This window comes from Stenella coeruleoalba (assembly GCF_951394435.1).
Source record: "Stenella coeruleoalba genome assembly, chromosome: 13".
Taxonomy (NCBI): Eukaryota; Metazoa; Chordata; class Mammalia; order Artiodactyla; family Delphinidae; genus Stenella; species Stenella coeruleoalba.
This window is the reverse complement of record NC_137159.1, coordinates 63,208,143-63,229,517: the sequence shown is the minus strand read 5'-3', so window position 1 is coordinate 63,229,517 and position 21,375 is coordinate 63,208,143. Positions and strand designations below refer to the sequence as shown.

The window sequence follows — 21,375 nt, the reverse complement described above, 5'->3', positions numbered from 1 at the left end:
AGCAGAGGGCTTTACAAGTGAGCATGGCTGAGGCCAGATGAGAAAAGCTTTCCTTGAGTGTGTTGGGAGTGGGAATAGAGAGAGTGGAAAGGGTTATCAGAATAGAGAGGGTGGAAAGGGTTATCAGAAATCATGAAAGGCAGGAGAAAAAGGAATCAAGTCATGGGTGTAGCTAGGCCAGGTAGGAGAGAGTCAGAGAAATTGCCAATTAGAGTTGAAGATAACAACCAGTTAAATAGACAAAACCCCATCTGCAGGGCTTTCTGTCTAGTCCTATCCAGCTTCAAGCTATGAAGAACTATAATTACAGATTTAAAAAATCTTAGGTGGTACCAGTCACAATCTTATATACTTTATATTTGATATTATATTTGTTGATTATTTTTATTACATTTATTTGTTATATTTGTTACATTTATTATTTCTCATGAAACTATCATAAATTCTTTTTTTTATTTGAAATACAACTTCATTCTGATTCTAAATGAAAAGGAATGGGAATGACAGTAGAAAACAAGATTCTACCCCTGAATATAGTGATGTGACTGTAACAGTCTTATATTTGAAACTCAAGGAGGAAACAACTGTGTTGCAAAACAGCTAAATATGCAGGTCCAAAAAATGAAGGTTTTTTTTTTTTTTAACTGCCACATTCACTCCGAAGCCCATTCATCTCCTTTAGCATCCCAAAGATTAAGCACATGTTCTGCTTAGCTATATAATAAAGTGGCAAACACACTGTACCACTGACATCACAGAACAGTTGCCTATAAGACTAGACTTTGGACTCTGGGCTCCAGCTTCACTCTCTCACATGTCATCTTCATCTGGGAGAGCAGTTGTCTGAGCAGCCTCTAGATGATGCTTAGACCGCACTGCCAAGGCTGGGTCCATGACCACCTCTGGCGGGGTGAGAGCAGGCATGGCAATGAACTCCAAGTTAGGGTCTCTGGTCAGTTTTATAGCAAGCCAGAGGAAGAGCTTTTCAAAGTTGTGGTTACTTTTGGCAGAAATGTCATAGTACTGAAGATTCTTCTTTCGGTGGAAGACAATTGACTTTGCCTTAACCTTCCTGTCCTTAATATCCACTTTGTTGCCATACAACATGATGGGGGTGTTTTCACACACTCGTACCAGATCTCTATGCCAGTTAGGCATGTTCTTGTAAGTAACTCTCGATGTTACATCAAACATTATAATGGCACAATGAGCTTGGATATAATAGCCATCTCTCAGTCCACCAAATTTCTTCTGACCAGCTGTATCCCATACATTGAACTTAATCCGTCCTTTGTTGGTATGGAACACGGGGATGGACCTCAACACTCAAGGTAGCTATATAATTCTCAGATTCACTAGTCAGATGACGTTTCACGAATGTATCAGTAGTTTTTCCAGTACCACCATCACCAACCAATACAAGTTTGAACTGAACTTGGGGCTCTTCTTGGGCAGCCATCGTGATGTTACTTCCAGAAACATCTCTGTGCCCTTCTGACTGAACTCATAAATTCTTACAAAAATCCTATGGTGGGGATTATCCAAATATTACAAAAAAAGAAACTAAGCAAGTGCAGAAAATTTGGGGTTAGATCTTAAGGCTAATCTAATCTCAGATCATAGGCTTTCTCCCTTAAATTCTCAACAAAGTGACAGTTTTCTTCCAGTAAAAGATTATTTCTGCACCCAGGAAATTTGAAGAAAATCAATGCAGCTGTATTTTAAAAATTCCAAGTTCCCTTTATAAATCTATTTTTTGTCTAAGCAATATTTTTTTAAAAAAATTTTATTTTAACATCTTTATAAGCAGTATTCTTTAGAATGCACTTATTGGAATGAAAATCTTTCCTTGGAGATTTGTAGTTCTTTGGGATACCGTTCAAATAATTTAATTATCAAATTATCTGAAGGTAATAAGAGAATAGTAGGTATTAGACTAGGGAGTCCCTCAGTTGCAGAGGTGTATGTGACCCTGAGGGCTTCAATTACTTATAGAATTGACACTTCCTCTCAGAAGCTGTTATATTACCACATAAGCTTGATTTATGCTAAATTTAGATAAAAAATGAAGCAGCCATTATATGTGCTCAGATTATTATGAGGCTGCAATAATTTATATACATTGGTTTGTATTTAAAAATTCTAACATGATTTAGAAATTAATATTTAGACGTTTGTTTTCCAGCATAATTCTAGAGGAGGGGCCAGAACTGTGAAACCAGTATTCTCTCATGATTTGATTAAAATAGTGAAATCAGAAAAATTCTACAAGAGCAAAAGAAAAAGGTGATCCTAGCATTGGTATAACAGAATGCCTTTCAGGATGCTCTACCTCATCTCAAAATAGCCTGCAGAAAAATGAAAAATACATAAATAAAAGGATACATAGGGCAACCAATAACAGAATATTGTTTTCTCTTATATTGCGTAGATGTGTCCATTTTATGCGTATATTGTAGAACTATGCCTAGGCTAGTAGGCATAGTTACATACCTATGAAATTAAGGCTATGTAAAATTATTGGATAGAATCTTTAAACTTTGAGACTCTAAGATGGTCTTCATGATTCCTGCTTGCTGATATTCATGCCTTTGTCCATTCCCATGCTCTGAGTATGGATGGACTTGTGACTTGCTTCTAACCAATAGGATATGGCAAAAGGAATGGACTATGACTTGCATGATTATGCTACATTATTTAAGAATCTGTTTTGCTAGAGAATTTCCTTATTAACTTGATGAAATAAGTAGCCATATTGAGAATGTCCATGTGGCAAAGAACTTAGGTAAGCTTCACTCCAAAGGCCATCAAGGAGCTTGACCTCAGTGCTACAGCTGCAAGAAAATAAATTCTGCCAACAACCTGAGTGAGTCTGGAAGTAGATTCTTCTTCAGTGAAGCCTAGATGAGAAAACAGTCCTGTTGATACCTTGATTGCTGCCTCAGAAGACCCTAAGAGGAGGACCCAGCTAAGCCATGCCTAGACTCCTAGCCCCCAAAAACTGAGATGATAAATATGTGTTTTTTTTAGGCTGTCAAGTTTGTAGTAATTTGTTATTCAATGGTCTATCTAATATATACTCCATCTAGCTAATATTAGTCTTACCTCTAATTACTCTCATATCACTTTGTTTAAATCTTTAAAAAAATTCACATAATAGTTGTTTACTTTTAATTAATTATCTATCTCCCTTCCCCTAAATCTCTTACTAATTTTGTAACCTCTGACAAGTCACTTGAATTCCCTGAAGCTCCGTTTCTCCATCTATAAACTGAGTTTAATCATACCTATGCCCCCAAGGTTGTGAGGGTTAACTAGGCTTGTGTTTGAAAGAAGCCCTGTATGATGTTTTAACTCCTGTCTTTTCAGACTCTTTCTAGATAGAATTAACTTTAATCATGATTCATTCTGTATGCCCTAGATTTTGTTGCATATCAGGCCCTAAAATCTTGGCTTACGCCTTGGATTCTTGTCTTCTGGTCTATCTGGCTCTCTGAGTGGACAACAATGCTTGTTTGTCTCTGACTGCTTTGTTGCAGCTCATAAGCTGAGCTTATTACACAAGAAGGGTGGTGGTGGCCAACAGTCTACAACAAATGAGAATTTCAAAGCTGGTTTTTTAAAAATATACTTTGGTGCTCTTGGAATAGGGTGGTCACACCCGGCCAATTCCACTACCCTCTTCCTACTAGATAAACAAAACATGAAATTTCTCTTCCTGTAGCATTGAGTCCACTGGGAAAAACATGAACACACTGTGCTTTTGATTAGCTGGAGAATGAATTCTGAGCCTGGGCTGTTTAAAAAAGTTGGGAGCAGATTCTCAGCACCTGCAAAATGGTAACAAGTTTCCTGGATAGTTGTGGTGGCTTATCTGAACATGAGTTCCTTACAGTACCCCGAAACTACCAGTGCCTTCAGGGCCTCCATAAATAAGTGCCTGGTTTATAAGTTTGTATCTTCTGATATAAATCCCATGCTTTGTTACCCTCTGAAAAAATTGTATGTGAATGAAATGTCACAGAATTATAGAAAGTAACTTAGCAATAATCTAGCTAGCATTTTTAATACTGTACTCTCCGCTGTGCAGAGTGCTTGATAGTGTTTCATTTAATGTGATCCGACTCACTCGTCGTACAGATGGAAAAATCTAAACAATTTGGTTAATTGGCAACTTTCATTTATAGCATGTGCTCTACTTCATCATAGTGTTTATATATGAACAACTGAGTACATAAATTACATTTACATGGCAGTTTGAAAGTAGGCAGTGTAATATAATGGTTAGCATCCCTGGCCTTTGGGTGATACAGATTGGGGTTTGAATCCTGGTCTGCTGTCTCCAGCTGTGTGCTATAGGATGAGTTACTTAACCTCTCTGAACCACTATTTCTCCATCTGTATCTTGGAGATTAAAATGCTACATCGGCTTGTTACATGAATTAGATAAAATTAAGAACGTGAATGTAAAATTAAGAATCTAAGTGATTGTGTAGTAAAGTGTGCCGTAAATGATAGCTATTATTATAAAGTACTTTCATATCAATTAAACTTCATGTAATAGATTATTACTATTATTATCATAATCTACATTTTATCTTTTAATATTATCTTATTATTTTACACTTTTTGCAAATAAGAAAATGAAGTCATAGAAAAGAGGTAAATGCTGGTCAGGTGTTCTGTGATATTAGGCAAGAGCTGAGACTCAGATTGAGATGTACAGACTTCAGCTCTCAAGCTGTTTCCTATTCTGCAATGCTGTTTCTTTACAGTAAGTGCTCTTTCCATTCAGCTGAGAACTTAGCTCCCTGCTTAGGCTATAACTCCTTGAGGGCAGGAATTTTGCATCTCCAGGGAAACCAACACATAGGCCTTCAATAGATATGTTTAGTTTATAAAAACAAGTTAACACACAATTCTAAGGAATATGAACTCTTAGTACAAGATAAGTCACTTGTCCCTCAAACTGAATCTCAAAGGCAAAAGCAAGGCAGTTATCACAGAAGGACAAAGTGCAGCATGAACTACCTAGAGATCCAGGACAGGGCATCATTGCTGGGTAATTACTTTGTAGAGGTAATTATATAGGCCATATTTGCATATATTAGCCTAAGGTGGTGTGTGTGTGTGTGTGTGTGTGTGTGTGTGTGTGTGTGTGTGTATAAAAGCCACATTTTTCCTCTTTTCTGCCCCCACCGAGCACAGTTTCAGAATTTGGTGTTCATAAGGATATAGGGCTTTATTGATTAATTACTTCACCTAATGAGTATTTATTGAGTTTCTAATATGTGTCAGACACTGTATTAGACCCTGAGGACACAAAAATCAGTAAAGCTGAGTCTTTCCTTATGGAACTCATAGTAGGGAAGAAAGATGAAATGTTAACTAGAAAAACATATTTGTGATAACCTACTATTGAGATTGAGGTAAGCTCAAGTTGTTCTTAGAACACGTAGCAGGGAGATTCTGATTAGGACCGGGAGGGTCAAAGAAAACTCCTTGGAAGGAATGATAAGTGAGCTAAGTCTCAGAGGAGTTAACCTGAATAGGAAGGAAAGGTGTCTATTAAATACCACATGCTCAAAGACATGGAGATTTGAATCATCAGGAGCAGTTCTGGGAAATACAGGTGATTCAGAGCATAACTCAGAGGGAGAGGACCAAGGCCATAAATATAACTGGTGAAGTAATCATGGGCAGATCTTGAAGACCTTATAAAGCACTTGAAGGATTTTGGACAATAGTTTAAGGCATTTAGAAACCATTAAAGCTTTAAGCAAGGGAGTGACATAATAATATTTGGAAAGATGACCCTAATCATTTGTGCAGAATAAGACTCATGGGCTGATGCTGTTGGAAGGAGAACCTTTAGGAGGCTGTGGAAGTAAACCAAGTGAGAAGTCGTAGCAAGGACCTGGTCACCAAAATATAGGGCAGAGGAAGGAGAGGAGGACGCTGCAGACGACACCCAGACTTTGATGCTGGTGACCGGGGAACGGTGGTATAATTCACTAAGGAGTAATGAGGAACAGACTTTAGTGGGCCACAGGGAGCGTTTGGTTGTGTGGATGTGATAAGAAGGGAAAGGGGAAGAATGGATAAGGATATTGGAGGGAAGCAGTGGTATCACTGAAGCCTGAGCTGGAGAAAATAATGATGTTAGGGGATGATTTATCGCAGCAAATAGAAAGAGGGAGGTGGAAGAGAAGGTAAAATAAGGACTAAAAAGTGTTAATTGGATTTAACAAATATCAGTTACTAGTGACCATGGTAAGAACAGTTTCAGAGAAGAGCAGGAAGCCAAGAAAAGATGGTTATATGTTTTTATTTGGAGGGAAAAAAGCCTAAGGATAGCATGGAAGTCATATTAAAGTTGTCTTCCCTCTGGGAACATGGTAGGATTTCATTTTCTCACACCCTTTGAAGTTAGAGCTATGTGACTTGGTATTGCTAATGAAATGTAAGCAGATGTGACATTGTCACTTTGGGGTGGAAACAAGCTGGTGTGTAATTTTCTACCTTTCCTTTTCCTGTCTCAGAGATCTGGAAAGCATGTGTCAAGATAAATTTCCCATTAGCCTGCTTGAAAGACTACAATGAACACAGTATCCCAGGTGACCCACATTGAGTGTGTAACATGAGCCAAAGTTCAGTTAATGTTGATTTCTCTATCTCTTGCATTTTGCATTGCATCTCAGCTTTGTATCCACCAATTTCCTTTTTTCTCTTTGGAGTTATTTACTCTTATAATATAGAAAGTGTACTATGTGACCCACATGTTCCAGTACCCAGAACAGATTGGCTAGAGGCTCTGTGTCCCAGTTCCAACTTCCCATAAGAAAGAATTTGATTGGCCAAGCTTGGGTCAGGTGATCACTTCTAGCTCTAATAAACTTTACCACAATATGGAAGGGGAAGAGCTATGTCATGATACATAAGTTGTGATGGGAGCACGACTCACTTCATGAGAAGAGGTATGGCATAATAGATGGTATCTTTGACATCTCCAGTACAGTTATGAGACTTCAGTGACTGTATCTTGTGGAATTAAAGGCACTGGCTCACTTCAAATAGGGTAGATGCAGTCTATAACCGTATCTAACCAAGGGTCAAAGAGGAAGTTCCCATACTTTCAGTACCAATGTTCAATGCCCAGTATTTTGGGTGGGGTGTGGGTGGGAGTTGGAGGAAGCTATAAATCTCTCTGTCATATGCAAAACCATCAGGCCAGAGGGCCAATGGCTCCAACAAGAAACAAAGGTGTAACTCGTAAGTAGGAGGCTTCAGACCAGCTCTGGCAATGGCTGCACTTGCACATAAGAGGAAACATACCATAAAAGATCATTATTCTCATCTGAGGGCAAGTTATTGACTTATTGGGGAAGAGGTATTCAGTAGATGGCAGATCCCCAAATCAAAAGGTCTTTAATCCAAGCAGCTGTGAATGATGCTGGGGATAGCTTATTGTAAGGCCACTATTAACTTTAAACGAGTATGATGTCTCCGTTTCATAATATCAAATTTCTTGCTTGGTTAAAAAGCTAAGTGAAACAAATCTTTTCATAAAACTTTCCTTTAGTGTATTGTGGCTGACAAACTTGCAAGTAGGCAGTTTGTGAAAGATGATGGGGTTTCCGGCAGAGATGTTTTCTGAGATTCCAAGTGTGATCTTGGACCAACAGAAATATGATGAACTTGGAAAGTAAATGGAATCCTTAGTTCTCCATGTATTTCTAATGCTAGAGTTTTGTTGCCATTTGTACAACTGGACAACTTTTTATTTGCCTTAAGAAGGGGATACCCATGAAGGGAAAAAAAGTGAAACTCTCACCAGTGTTATAAACTCTGGAAACTCAGGAAACTCTCACCTGATGTGAAATCGTAGCTTCTTTTTCCAAGCCAGTCAGGAGCAGAATTAATTTGCCTCTGATATTCTTGTGGCCATAATCAGCACAGCAGGCAAAGGATAAAACTGAAGTGGGCAGCAGACTATTTCCCTCCTCAGAGCTCCGTCTTCATATGATGGGACTCAGCTCTATTTCTGGCCTCTCAGCCATTGATCCTGCCTGAAATCCGAACTCATGGCTTCTGCTCATAACCACTCTTAGCAGGGTATATGCTCAATGGCTTGTTGATTAACAATAGAGGGGAGTAAATGTCTTTCTAAGTTTATGGTAATGATTGCCTTCTACTGGGTAGGACTAACTTCTGACCTAGACCTAAAGTATTTGCCCAATAGTATCTTGCTGTTTTCCAGGCATGATACCTGAGGCTACAGTCTGGTTTAGATTTTTTTATGAAATCCAATCAATATAACATATTTGGAGGTTGGCAGGGGCTACAAAAGTTAATGGAAGGATTTTAAGCTTCAGATAGTCATAAATGCCAGATAAACCCAAGGTTCTACTTGACTATGCTATGATTGGGAGTTAGTACCTGCTGAGTGTTAACTTGGAAAGCAGCCCATCTAAAGCAGATCAACCATGTGGACCTGAGGCACAGTAATTGGAGAAGTGCTGGACTCTCTCCCAGGAATGCCTTTAGTGTTATCTTTTGCCATTTTAGTTATTGTTTTTATGAACTATCATATATATTTTTATAAATAAATAAATAAAATTGTATAAAAGTGGACCTTTTCCTTCCACCGAAGATGCAAACTCCTAGAGGCAAAGGAGCATGATTTTTATTTCTAGGGTCGTCTACAATACCTAGTAGGTGTCTGAAAGGATGCAGATAACAAGATGCCTGTGAGAGATTCTGTGAGGCAGACTTTTACTTGGTTTCAAATGCTGTTGTTTTTGTCTATATTTGCTATGATTAGTTAATTGGCTCCATCCAGCTCATTATCCTGCTTTGGTCTCTAAATAGTGTGGTGTGTATGACTGTTTATATGGCCTTATAGACTCAATATCTAAATGACTTGAGATAATTGCATTTCCGAGCTTCATTTTACAGATACATAAATTGAGACCCTGGGTAGAGTGAAATCAAAACCCAGGTTTTCTCATTTCCATGTCTGTTTGCTTTTTCCATGCCCTTGAACCCATTGCCTTGCTCTGCCTTCATTTCTTCATGATCTCTGGTTACATGTCTAGCTTTGATCTTGACTCAGTCTTGACCTGGGATGGAATCCCTGACTCTCCCTTGACTTACTCTTGTCCTTTAAACCTGGCCTTTACCTTTGATTTCTAGATTTCTAGATTTCTAGCTATTTTCTTCCTCTGCTGTGCCCTGAGTTTAGTCTGACACTGGGGATCTGCATATATTCATGAGCTGTTATCATCTGAAAACACACACCCCAAGGCTTTAACACAAGGAGAATCAGGAGGGCTGCTGAGCAAGGTTAGAAATGCCTTGCACCTGCCTGGAGTTAAGCAGGTGGAATGATGACCAGCAAGGCTGCAAATCACCAGGCTGCACCCAGCCCTAGGGCCTCTGAGGAGAGTTATAACTTAAAAAAGCATTAGAAGCCCTGAGGCCAGCTGTCTGTTCTTAAAGTACTCCAAGGGTGCTTTTAGTATTTTAGAAGAAGGGAGAACTTTCTAGGAGGGAATAAGTTTGCCACTCACAGATGGAAGCAATTCTCTAAACCAAACCCTGGAAAACATTCCGGTGATTTATCAGCTTAATAGCAGCTTCTTTCTCTCAGCAGAATTCAGAAAGGCTGAATAAGACTTTGACTCCTAATTTAGGGAATACAGTATGTACAATGCTTAGTTTTAGTGAAATGAAAAAAATGGAGCTATGTATTATCATTGTTGCTGTTATTATTATTATTTATTGAAAAGTATTTAAAGAATAGTTATTTACCATGAGAGTCATTGTAAGGCCAACTTTTCATTGAGAAGAGACCCAAGTAATTTCAATAGCCAAACTCTGGGCTGCTTTTAGCATCCAAAACAGCAACCTTCCTAAAAAGCATTCCTCTCTGTCAGATTAGTTTATCAGATCAGCTGGCAAAGAGCTAATCTGGCCTGCTTCTTGCTACTCCAGGCAGCCTAGAGGCAAAACTGAGACTAGGAGGAGACTAGGTGGACTTGGTTAAAGGTGGAGTTTATTGAAGTTTCTTTGTGATGAAGGGGAGGAATTCTTCTCTAAAAGAAAAAAGTGGGGCTCTGGGCTACTGGACTAACTTGACCAGACTGGTCAATTCAATTCAAAGAAATGCTCCAATTGGTCACACAGGTTGTAAATAACCAGGAAATGTAGGCAAAATAGTTTAAAATTTGTGCTTGTTAGGATTATCTGGAACACCTGATCTTGAAGTCGGATTCTATCAAAATAACTAAATGTTAGTTATATATAGAATTATAAATGAGACTCACTGAAATGCGTTCATTTGTCTGTTTGCCAGTTATTTCTTGTTTACCATTTAGGTGGGGAGAGGGGAAGAAGCATCAACTTGCAATTGTTAAAAGCATACTGGAATTTCAAAAAGCCATGACTCTTAAATTCTCTCCATCTTCTCTTTCAGTAACTCCTTATCATCTTAATTTCATGGGTCAGATGTTAGGATGAGCCCGAATTGCAGGTGCTACTGAGAAGGAAATGGCTAAATGAATAATATTTTTTACTGTTTAATATTTATTGAATCCATCTATTTCTAATTACAATATTGTGTTTCATCTCCTACAAGACTGCTTTTGCACGTGGAGTGAGATGACTTGTAACATATACTGCCATTATTATCAGGGACTTCTTATAGTTATCATTGTTGATTTAAAATCTTAGCAAACTGCAGTACACAGAAATCTGAAATAAAATGAACATCTGGTGACAATGTACCTTTCTCCTTGATTGAAAAAGTTCCCTATGAAATCTAGTGTTATTCATAGCATATACCTTCATTTGCTGCTAAACAGAGACACACAAAAATATAATATATCACATTTTAATGGTAGAAATGTGAAATCTTATAGCATGCACTGTTTTGTGTGTGTGTGTATGTATGGGCACATAATATATTAAATATGTATTAACTATATATAATATATTAAAACCATAATATATTAAAACCCAGTACTGCACATATTGTTTTCAATAGATTTTTACTGGTAAATTGGGAAAGAAGAGTAAGAGGGATAGAGTGGGTGTGTGTGGTAGGCACTCAACATAGGTTTGCTGAGTTGAGTTGGGTGCCTAAGACAGAGTGGCAGGGTGAAGGTCTGAGTTCCAAGGTCTGGGCTGTCCTGAGAAGTCACAGAGAGGTTGGTTGTTTCCTTCTCAGTTCTCACATTCCTAATCTTTCACACTAGTGTATTTCTGGCCTTCTTCATTCTCTGAGCAAGTCTTTAATGCTGTTCTTTGTCTGCTGACAACTTAAGAAAGCCCCCTGCAAAGGAAGAGTGAATCATTAACATGGACAGAGATAAATTTTCCAAGAGGAAAAGGTGAGGAAAGAGAAGAGGAAAAGTGAATAAATAAGATACCTATTTCCCCCTAATTTAATGCACAGGCACAGAGGAAAATTTAGCTGTACAAGTTTTTTTGGTTTTGAATAAGATTTAAATAAAAGCTTTCTAAACCAATAAAGACATATATAAAATTCCTGTTGTCCTCCTTTACAGGAAACTACCTGAATCCTGACAGAAGAGACACATAACTGAAAATGAATTGCTCATTTTGGAGAAATACATTAATTGAATGTATTTGATGCTGTGTAGCCTACTCATTTATTTAAAACATGGCAAAAAGTATTTTAATACTTAGACACACACACGCACGTAGACACATAGAATTTCGTTATCATGTGACAGTCAGGTTGGTTTCCTTTTGTGTTGAAAATGGTTGGAATCCAGGAAATCTCATCTAGTCCTTTTGTATCTTCTAGAATAAATTAAAGAAACTGGAATTGAGCTTCCTAAATGGAACTTCAAAGTAACCCAGTGTTACTCTTAGGAATAATGTCAACAATATCTAACACACAAAACATTGCCCTGTCCATTTGTTTCTTGTGATTCTATGGTAAAAGATACTGCTGAACTAGTAGTATTATATTTGTACATGCATTTATGTTTTATAAATCTATTACCTAAAGGTAATGGATCCTAAATCTAGATTTCTATCCCTAACATTTTCCTAAGTTCTGGAAAGGTATTTCCAAATGCCAAATGAACATATTTCTAACTGTGGTAGGTAAAAATTTTAGGATGGTCCCATGACCTTTGCCTGGGTGTACTCCAGTGACTATGTTACATTACATGGCAAAAGGTTGGTAAGCAGTTGGCTTTAAGATAAGGAGATTATCTAGGCGGGACTAATCAAATCACATGAGCCCTTTAAAAGCAGAGGGTTTTCTCTAGCTCATAGCAGAAGAGAAATCAGAGAGATCTGAAGCATGGGAAGCTCTGTTGTCGGATTGAAGATGGAGGAAGCCAAGGAGCAGAGACCCCCTAGTAGACGGCCTGAATGAATCTGAAAGCGGATTTTTCCCCAGAGCCTCCAAGATAAGAAAAAGCCCAATTCTGGTGAATTCCTTGAATTTTCTCAGCAGAGAATCTAGTTAAGCCTGCCTGAACATCTGACCTACAGACTGTTGCCTTCTGTCTGAGGTTGGGGCCTGGCTGTGGGTAAGGGGTGGACTGGGTTCAGACACCTGGTCCCACCACATCTTGCATGGGGTAAGGCAGTAGCCATCCATGTCCTCCTGGGCTAGGAGCATCACAGTACACACAGATGACTGAGCAGAATCCTCTTGCCCACTTCTGAGTTAGGTCCTGAGAAGCATGGAGGTTGCAATCTTTTGAGGGTCTCCCATCTGCCATTGGTTTGGGCCGTGGGATACAGGAAGAAGATATTGACTGTATTTATATATTATTTGCTAAACAGGATTCCTTCTATTTAACTTCTTTTGCAACTGAAATTTAAACCAATGTTATTGTCTAGTATCAATCACCAGGAAAAAAATGTCAGTCAACAATAATAGGCCCATAATATCACTATAATTTGATATGTAATTGGCTTATAATTTGATCTATAATTCGTTTCTGGCGCTTTGACATCACGACCATTGAGTTTAGGTGCTCAGCCATTCTGATGTAGATTGCACTGTGTTGTGTTGTGTTCAAGTGGGTTTCAACTCAGTAAGTACTGGATTGACTCTAACCTCAGGGTCTTCCTTGTGATCAGTTATGTGGTCATGGAAGCAAAGGGGTTGGGTGGGAGTAGTGGAGGGAACTTGAATTTGGGTTGAGAAACAAGGAATCATATGCAGAACCAAGGAGTAGGTAGAACCCGAAAATACGAAGTTAGTACAAAGAGCTGGAAAAACGACTTATATCAGGGATCAGGCATTTGTGTGTAGCTTCCATTTCCGTCATTAGCATGCTGTGTTGGCTTTTTCAGAGCAAGTTTCTCAGAGTCTCAGTTTCTCTAGTTGTAAAATATCTGTTCTAAATAGGTCAATGGTTGTGAGAACTGGAAAAAATCAACGCCTCTTGAGCTCTATCCACATGCCCTCGCACTTCAAAAGAAAACACTCTATACAGATATGGAAGTTGGAGTTTTTAAATTTAATGGACACGTAGGCATGGAAGGCCTAATTCTTTGATACTTAGAGAACAGCCATTCTGAGGATGCCCTCTTTGGGAGTGTTTAAAGTATTTGATGATTATATAATAATTGATTGTGCTCTCACACTTCAGAGCAGATTAAGTTTCTTTTTTAATTGTTCTCAGTTTAGTTGAGGTGTAATTGGTATACAACATTATATTAGTTTTAGGTACACAACATTATGATTCAATATTAGTATATATTGTGAAATGATCACCACAACAAATCTAGTTAATATCAGTCACCATACATAGTTATAGATTTTTTTCTTGTGATGAGAACTTTTTTTTTTTCAGGAATAGATCCAAGTACACATATAGAAAAATTTTTTAACATCTTTATTGGAATATAATTGCTTTACAATGGTGTGTTAGTTTCTGCTGTATAACAAAGTGAATCAGCTATATGTATATGTATATCCCCAAATCCCCTCCCTCTTGCGTCTCCCTCCCACCCTCCCTAATCCACCCCTCTAGGTGCTCACAGAGCACCGAGCTGATCTCCTGTGCTATGCCGGCAGCTTCCCACTAACTATTTTACATCTGGTAGTGTATATATGTCCATGTCACTCTTTCACTTCATCCCAGCTTACACTTCCCCCTCCCCATGTCCTCAAGTCCATTCTCTACATCTGCGTCTTTATTCCTGTCCTGCCTCTAGGTTCTTCAGAACCTTTTTTTTTTTTTTTTTAGATTCCATATATATATGTGTTACCATACCATACGGTATTTGTTTTTCTCTCTTTCTGACTTACTTCACTCTGTATGACACACTCTAGGTCCATCCACCTCCCTACAAATAACTCACAGTTTTGTTTCTTTTTATGGCTGAGTAATATTCCATTGTATATATGTGCCACATCTTCTTTATCCATTCATCTGTCGATGGACACTTAGGTTGCTTCCATGTCCTAGCTATTGGAAATAGTGCTGCAATGAACACTGTGGTACAAGACTCTTTTTGAATTATGGTTTTCTCTGGGTATATGACCAGTAGTGGGATTGCTGGGTCATATGGTAGTTCTATTTTTAGTTTTTTAAAGGAACCTCCATACTGTTCTCCATAGTGGCTGTACGAATTTACATTCCCACCAGCAGTGCAAGAGTGTTCCCTTTTCTCCACACCTTCTCCAGCATTTAATGTTTGTAGATTTTTTGATGATGGCCATTCTAAGCAGTGTGAGGTGATAACGTCATTGTAGTTTTGATTTGCATTTCTCTAATGATTAGTGATGTTGCACATCCTTTCTTGTGTTTGTTGGCAATCTGTGTATCTTCTTTGGAGAAATGTCTGTTTTGGTCTTCTGCCCATTTTTGGATTGGGTTGTTTGTTTTCTGATATTGAGCTGCATGAGCTCCTTGTATATTTTGGAGATTAATCCTTTGTCAGTTGCTTCGTTTGCAAATATTTTCTCCCATTCTGAGGGTTATCTTTTTGTCTTACTTATGGTTTCCTTTGCTGTGCAAAAGCTTTTAAGTTTCATTAGGTCCCATTTGTTTATTTTCATTTTTACTTCCATTTCTTTAGGAGGTGGGTCAAAAAGGATCTTGCTGTGATTTATGTCATAGAGTGTTCTGCCTCTGTTTTCCTCTAAGAGTTTTATAGTGTCTGGCCTTACATTTAGGTCTTTAATCCATTTTGAGTTTATTTTTGTGTATGGTGTTAGGAAGTGTTCTAATTTCATTCCTTTACATGTAGCTGTCCAGTTTTCCCAGCACCACTTATTGAAGAGGACACCTTTACTCCATTGTATATTCTTGCCTCCTTTGTCAAAGATAAGGTGACCATATTTGCATGGGTTTATCTCTGGACTTTCTCTCCTGTTCCATTGATCTATATTTCTGTTTTTGTGCCAGTACCCTACTGTCTTGATTAATGTAGCTTTGCAGTAGAGTCTGAAGTCAGGGAGCCTGATTCCTACAGCTCTGTTTTTCTTTCTCAAGATTGCTTTGGCTATTTGGGGTCTTTTGTGTTTCCATACAAATTGTGAAATTTTTTGTTCTAGTTCTGTGAAAAACGCCATTGGTAGTTTGATAGGGACTGCATTGAATCTGTAGATTGCTTTGGGTAGTATAGTCATTTTCACAATGTTGATTCTTCAAATCCAAGAACATGGTATATCTTTCCATCTGTTTGTGTCACCTTTAATTTCTTTCATCAGTGTCTTATAGTTTTCTGCATACAGGTCTTTTGTCTCCTTAGGTGGGTTTAATCCTACGTATTTTATTCTTTTTGTTGCAGTGGTAAATGGGAGTGTTTCCTTAATTTCTCTTTCAGATTTTTCATCATTAGTGTATAGGAATGCTAGAGATTTCTGTGCATTAATTTTGTATCCTGCTACTTTACCAAATTCATTGATTAGCTCTAGTAGTTTTCTGGTAGCATCTTTAGGATTCTCTATGTATAGTATCATGTCATCTGCAAACAGAGACAGTTTTACTTCTTTTCTGATTTGGATTCCTTTTATTTCTTTTTCTTCTCTGAATGCTGTGGCTAAAACTTCCAAAACTATGTTGAATAATAGTGGTGAGAGTGGGCAACCTTATCTTGTTCCTGATCTTAGTGGAAATCATTTCAGTTTTTCACCACTGAGACCGATGTTGGCTGTGGGTTTGTCATATATGGCCTTTTTAATGTTGAGGTATGTTCCCTCTATGCCTACTTTCTGCAGGGTTTTTATCATAAATCGGTGTTGAATGTTGTCGAAAGCTTTCTCTGCATCTATGGAAATGATCATATGGTTTTCTCCTTCACTTTTTAATATGGTTTATCACATCGATTGATTTTCGTATATTGAGGAATCCTTGCATTCTGGGATGACCCCACTTTATCATGCTGTATGATCCTTTTAATGTGCTGTTGGATTCTGTTTGCTAGTAGTTTGTTGAGGATTTTTGCATCTATGTTCATCAGTGATATTGGTCTATAGTTTTCTTTTTTTGTGACATGTTTGTCTGGTTTTGGTATCAGGGTAATGGTGGCCTTGTAGAATGAGTTTGAGAGTGTTCCTCCCTCTGCTATATTTTGGAAGAGTTTGAGAATGATCAGTGTTAGCTCTTCTCTAAATGTTTGATAGAATTTGCCTGTGAAGCCATCTGGTCCTGGGTTTTTGTTTGTTGGAAGATTTTTAATCACAGTCTCAATTTCAGTCCTTGTGATTGGTCTCTTTATATTTTCTATTTCTTCCTGGTTCAGTCTTGGAAGGTTGTGCTTTTCTAAGAATTTGTCTATTTCTTCCAGGTTGTCCATTTTATTGGCATATAGTTGCTTGTAGCAGTCTCTCATGATCCTTTGTATTTCTGCAGTGTCAGTTGTTACTTCACCTTTTTCATTTCTAATTCTGTTGATTTGAGTCTTCTCCCTTTTTTTCTTGATGAGTCTGGCTAATGGTTTATGAATTTTGTTTATCTCCTCAGAGAACCAGCCTTTAGTTGTATTGATGTTTGCTATCGTTTCCTTAATTTCTTTTTTTTTTTTTCTGATCTGATCTTTATGATTTCTTTCTTTCTGCTAACTTTGGGTTTTTTTTTTTGTTCTTCTTTCTCTGATTGCTTTAGGCATGGGGTTAAGTTGTTTCTTCAGGTAGGATTATATTGCTATAAACTTCCCTCTTAGAACTGCTTTTGCTGCAACCCATAGGTGTTGGGTCGTCATGTTTTCATTGTCATTTTTCTCTAAAAATGACAATCAAAACAAATCAAATTATTTTGATTTCCTCTGATTTTTTCAGTGATCTCTTGGTTATTTAGTAATATATTGGTTAGCCTCCATGTGTTTGTATTTTTTACAGATTTTTTCCTGTAATTGATATCTAGTCTCATAGTGTTGTGGTCGGAAAAGATACTTGATATGATTTCAATTTTCTAAAATTTACCAAGGCTTGATTTGTGACCCACAATATGATCTATCCTGGAGTATGTTCCTTGCACACTTGAGAATGAAGTGTATTCTGTTGTTTTTGGATGGAATGTCCTATAAATTTCAATTAAGTCCGTCTTGTTTAATGTTTCATTTAAAGCTTGTGTTTCCTTATTTATTTTCATTTGGGATGATCTGACCATTGGTGAAAGTGGGGTGTTAAAGTCCACTGCTATTATTGTGTTATTGTTGATTTCCCCTTTTATGGATGTTAGCATTTGCCTTATGTATTGATGTGCTCCTCTGTTGGGTGCATAAATATTTACAATTGTTATATCTTCTTCTTGGATTGATCCCTTGGTCATTATGTAGTGTCCTTCTTTGTCTCTTATAATAGTCTTTATTTTAAAATCTATTTTGTCTGATGTGAGTATTGCTACTCCAGCTTTCCTTTGATTTATTTGCATGGGAATATCTTTTTCCATCCCCACACTTTCAGTCTGTGTGTGTCCCTGGGTCTGAAGTGGCTCTCCTGTTGATAGCATATATATGGGTCTTGTTTCTGTATTCAGCCAGTCTATGTCTTTTGGTTGGAGCCTTTAATCCATTTACATTTAAGGTAGTTATCGATATGTATGTTCCTATTACCATTTTCTTAATTGTTTTGGGTTTGTGTTTGTAGGTCTTTTCCTTCTCTTGTGTTTCCTGTCTAGAGAAGTTCCTTTAGCATTTGTTGTAAAGGTGATTTGGTGGTGCTGAATTGTCTTAGCTTTTGATTGTCTGTAAAGGTTGTAATTTCTCTGTCGAATCTGAATGAGATCCTTGCTGGGTAGAGTAATCTTGGTTGTAGGTTTTTCCCTTTCATCACTTTAAATATGTCCTGCCACACCCTTCTGGGTTGCAGAGTTTCTGCTGAAAGATTAGCTGTTAACCTTATGGGGAATCCCTTGTATTTGTGACTTTTCCCTTGCTGCTTTTAATATTTTTTCTTTGTATTTAATTTTTGATAGTTTGATTAATATGTGTCTTGGCGTGTTTCTCCTTGAATTTATCCTGTATGGGACTCTGTGCTTCCTGGACTTGATTTACTATTTCCTTTCCCATAATAGGGAAGTTTTCAACTATAATCTCTTCAAATATTTTCTCAGTCCCTTTCTTTTTGTCTTCTTCTTCTGGGACCCCTGTAATTCGAATATTGGTGGCTTAATATTGTCCCAGAAATCTCTGAGACTATCCCCAATTCTTTTCATTCTTTTTTCTTTATTCTGCTCTGCAGTTATTTCCACTATTTTATCTTCCAGGTCACTTTTCCTTTCCTCTGCCTCAGTTATTCTGCTATTGATTCCTTCTAGAGAATTTTAAAATTCATTTATTGTGTTGTTCATCATTGTTTGTTTGCTCTTTAGTTCTTCTAGGTCCTTGTTAAATGTTCCTTGTATTTTCTCCATTCTATTTCCAAGATTTTGGATCATCTTTAGTATCATTACTCTGAATTCTTTTTCAGGTACACTGCCTATTTCCTCGTCATTTGTTTGGTCTGGTGGGTTTTTACCTTGCTCCTTCATCTGCTGTGTATTTCTCTGTCTTGTCAATTTGCTTAACTTACTGTGTTTGGAGTCTCCTTTTCACAGGCTGCAGGTTCATATTTCCCATTGTTTTTGGTGTCTGCCCCCAGTTGGTAAGTTTGGTTCAGTGAGTTGTGTAGGCTTCCGGTGTTGGGGACTGGTGCCTGTGTTCTGATAGATGAGGCTGGATCTTGTCTTTCTGGTGAGCAGGACCGCATCTGGTGGTGTGTTTTGGAGTGCCTGTGAACTTATTGTGACTTTAGGCAGCCTCTCTGCTAATGGTTGGGGTTGTGCTGCTAGTTGTTTGGTATGGAGTGTCTAGCACTGGAGCTTGCTGGCCATTGAGTGGAGCTGGGTCTTAGCCTTGAGATGGAACTCTCTGGGAGAGGTCTTGCTGATTGATATTACATGGGGCTGGAAGGTCTCTGGTTTACCGATGTCCTGAACTTGGCTCTTCCACCTCAGAGGCTCAGGCCTGACACCCGGTGAACCAAGACCCTTTTGGGAAGTCTGAGGTCTTCTGCCAGCGTTCAGTAGGTGTTCTGTAAGAGTTGTTCCATATGTAGATGTATTTTTGATGTATTTGTGGAGAGGAAGGTTATTTCCACATCTTACTCCTCCACCATCTTGAAGGTCGTCTCTGAGATTAAGTATGTTGAACTAGAAAAGTGGAACATTTGTATGTTTGCACTTACTAGGATTACAAACTGGGGTAAACAGGTACCTGGAGCATTGGATTTTCTTAAAAAATAATCTTTGAACAGAGGTGGTTTTGGCTAGATGATCTGACTCTTTCAACCTGCCTTTAGATGATCATAGTCTGATAATTTTCTGTACACCTGGACTGTTGTTTATTAATATTGTACAATCCGGGATTATAATGTAGTAGTCTTGATAATAACATTGTCTGATATAAATGTTTCCTATCTTATTTATGATAAACTGGCAAGTTTCTGCATCTCTCCAATTAGTGAGTTTAGAAGTAGAATTTTTTTGGATAACACCATGAGGTTATCTGGGTTATAAAATTTCAGAGGTGGGTCATTTTAACAGGGCAGTAACCCCTTGAACCATCATATAATTGCCATTACAAGGAATATATCTACATCTATGAGGGGAGGACATAGGTCCCTAAATTTATATAAAAGCTTTCTTTTCCTTTCTCTTCTCATTTAATATTACATTTTCGCCTTGATTCCTTCAGACTTGAATTTTGAACTCTGGCCCACAAAGAGGGTATGATGTCTTCAAAAAATCACTGTACTAGGCTGTTTCAGATTGTGCCCTGCCTTAGAATTTGTTTGGTGGGAGGTTGTTTCTTTAAACTCTTTGTTGTCCTATTTGAAATTAATATACTGCAACACTTGTTAATATGGCTGGACCTTCCATGGTTTTAATTTGAATCACTGAGTTATTTAAAAGATAGCAGAGAGTAACTTTCATCCCTTCGGTGGTGTGCTAAGATTAAATACTTACTTTCTCGGGCCTTAGCAGCCAGTCTAAGTGAGGACACTGCAGAGGAGATGATGGATAGAACAGAGAAGCTGCAAACATCTATGACACCCCTGAAGGTGAAATTCAGCAAGCTCCTGCTGCTACAGTTTCTAAAAGTAAATACAGGATTTGGCATTGCTGAGACTTATCTCTACTCAAAGAACTCAAAAGATTTGAGGGGAAGGGGAAGGCCGGGAGTTGGAACGGATGCCAAGGCAGCTGGAGACAGACCCTGAAATAAGTAATGGTACACTATGTAGTTACTGAACGTGAGGGTGCTTCTATGCATCATGTTTTTAAAGGAGTAATTGATTTTTATTGCTACTAAGCCTGAAATAAACAAGTGATTTGATTATTTTGTCTAAATTAATTGGTAATGAATCAATTAGCAACCATTAAATTCATCCAATCACTTAGTTACTAACTGGTTTATAAATCCACCACTCCAGTAAAAGGGGTATGTCTACACACAGCCTTGGAAACTCAATGTCCCAGAAAAAGGGGTTTTCAAACACATATTTGTCTTTTAGCTGCACATGCTTATGACTCATATGTCTGGTATCTTTTATATCTTGTTCACTATTTTAAAAATGGATTGAATAACTAAGGCTCGTTTTAACACAGAGAACCATTCCTGGGAAGAGAGAGTTATAGATATCTAGCTATAAGGAAGTACCATGTTCCTATAGTTCTTGAGCTTGCAACAGTGTAAGCAGGTTTAAAGCTAGTGTTTACCCTCTTCCCTTTCAAAAAAACAATGTATCAAGTCTCATTCTTTACCTCTGTACATTTGAAGAATGATCCATCTAGCAGCTTATGTCTTCTACCAAGTGCTGTGCCACACAGTATCTAGAGACCACTACCAGAGATGTAAGCACAAGTTGGGAATTGGTTTGAAAATTCC

At 37.9% G+C, this 21,375-nt stretch overlaps 1 long non-coding RNA gene and 1 pseudogene across 4 annotated transcripts in view; one reads left to right on the top strand and one right to left on the bottom strand.

The window, feature by feature from the left end:
• LOC307196463 overlaps nt 1-21,375 on the top strand; it is a 706,311-nt gene that overhangs the window by 212,666 nt on the left and 472,270 nt on the right. The gene's annotated exons all lie outside the window — the stretch shown is intronic.
• On the bottom strand, nt 706-1,479 carry LOC307196351 (GTP-binding nuclear protein Ran-like; annotated as a pseudogene). The gene has a single exon. The product of its transcript is annotated as a GTP-binding nuclear protein Ran-like (transcript).